This window comes from Austrofundulus limnaeus, unplaced genomic scaffold (assembly GCF_001266775.1).
Source record: "Austrofundulus limnaeus strain Quisiro unplaced genomic scaffold, Austrofundulus_limnaeus-1.0 Scaffold188, whole genome shotgun sequence".
NCBI classification, from domain to species: domain Eukaryota; kingdom Metazoa; phylum Chordata; class Actinopteri; order Cyprinodontiformes; family Rivulidae; genus Austrofundulus; species Austrofundulus limnaeus.
Genome location: NW_013952590.1, coordinates 936,933 through 939,025, shown reverse-complemented (window position 1 = coordinate 939,025; position 2,093 = coordinate 936,933).

Here is a 2,093-nt window from a genome sequence, read left to right as displayed (position 1 = left end):
TTTTCCCTGTGCCATTCCACATTATTACAAATAACTTCATTTCTGGATATTTATGGTTTGATTTCTTTGTATGTATGGATCACTTGGGTTGTTACCGACATCTGGTGAAAATTTCATTTCATTAGCACCTCTAGTAATATATTTACTGAGAAAAATGGTGACGTGTTCAATATTTATTTTACCCGCTGTATCTACTTCTCATGTTTTTCTCTTCAGATGCAGACACACATATCTTTAATTTTCCACTGTTATGAGAAGAACATGCAAAGAGGAGTAGAGCAACAGTGCAGTAGGGGAGCTGAAGAAGGGAAGTGTTGCAAGTTATGCGGTATGCCCCTTACATGTTTTGTACCTATGTCATCATGTACGGCCATAGGTAGTGATGTCCCTAACATTTTAAATAAACAGATTTTCAAGATCCAACTCCATTTAAAAAGCCACAAATCCTCTCTTTGATTTTCAGGGGGTTGTCGCTGCAATTCCTCCTCCTCTATCTACCTCCATGTCCTCTCTAACTACACTTATATCTCCCCTTTTTTTTCCTKGTAGTTGCATCTCTAACATTCTTCTACCAATATACCCACTGTCACTCCTCAGGGCATGTCCAAACCATCTCAGCTTGGCCTCCTTCTCCTTCCTGGAGTCCTTCAAACTGTACTTTATGACGATCTCATTCCCAGTTTAAATCTTTAGACCTATGTGATTTTAAAAATGCGGGCTTCCTGCTTTAAAAAAAAAAAAGGAATAAACATTTAAAGAGAATTTTATATAGGGTTGGGCATCGAATCTCGAGTATCATTTGGAACCAGGACTAACATATCGATTCTCCCAGAACTGTTAGAATTTTCAAATTTAGAATCCTAGTTTTTATGCCAGGTCTGACGACTGGAAGAAGAAGCTGCCAAACAGCAACAAAGAAACATTTGCAGGTAGTGTGCACACAAAAATGGACAGTATAAAGTTTTTAAGACCTTGCCTCTAAAAAGAATCAGAATCGGTAATTGTTAGAAACCAGATTTGGAACTGTAACCATTCATTCAAATTCATACAATGCCCAACCCCACTTTTAAGGGTCTCTTTGGAGGTCACCCGATAAAAGGCTATTTGAACAAGAGTACCGTACATGGCACATTATCAACAACCTGTTATACAGTACTGTATTGCAACAGCCTAGATACAGTAACCAATGCCCTTGTATAACCTTTGACCCTAATTTGTGACCTTGACCTTAGAGCTGGGATAAAAARACTATGTGACAAGCGTTGTACTGGTGGTAAAAAAAAACCCAAAGTTATGTGTGGTAATCTGTGAGTCTGTTTTTATGCACATTACAGATATTCTGTTTTTCCTTGGAGTCAGAATTGATCAGCCATCATCTCACTGAGTCCTGGCACCATCTCGTACCCCTGCCAGTTGGCATCCCTATCTGTTTTCATGCCACCCTGTCGACTCTCTGCCCATCCCTGCTGGACCTTCTATCCTCATCACCTTCCAGCAGACTGGTCCGTTTGTAGGTTCAAATCCCTTGCAGCATAAAAGGTCACAATAGAGCCTATTGGGGGTCACTAAGCTCCCTGGACTTACTGCTCTCATCAAACCCTAGAGCCCACTTCCTGACAGCGGAGAGTGCTTGGACAGACAGATTGTGAATGCCTATGCATGTGAACACTAGTGTGTGCGTGGCTGGTTCATGAATGCCCATTCAGACAAAAAACGAACACGCCCTCGGGCCCTCTACAGACTTTATCAGGCTTTATTGTTCTATCGGTTGAAGAGAAGGTTTTAGTTGTCACACCGAATGCTCATGTGGAGACGATGATGGGTGAAACACGAAAGTAAGGGTTGCGCACAGGCACGCACACACACACAAGTTTGCACAGCTATCCAATTGGGGACATTCCATTGACTTCCATTACATTTCTACAGCCTAACCCTGACCACAAACCCTAAGGCTAACCTCACAGGTACCTTACCTGACCCTAAAACGAACCTAAGCTCAATTCACACCTTGGTCACAAACAGCAAGTTTCTTGGTGGATCTGCACTCAAAAATGCAGCCTAGGTGGAGTAGTCGAACACAGATCCACTGATCC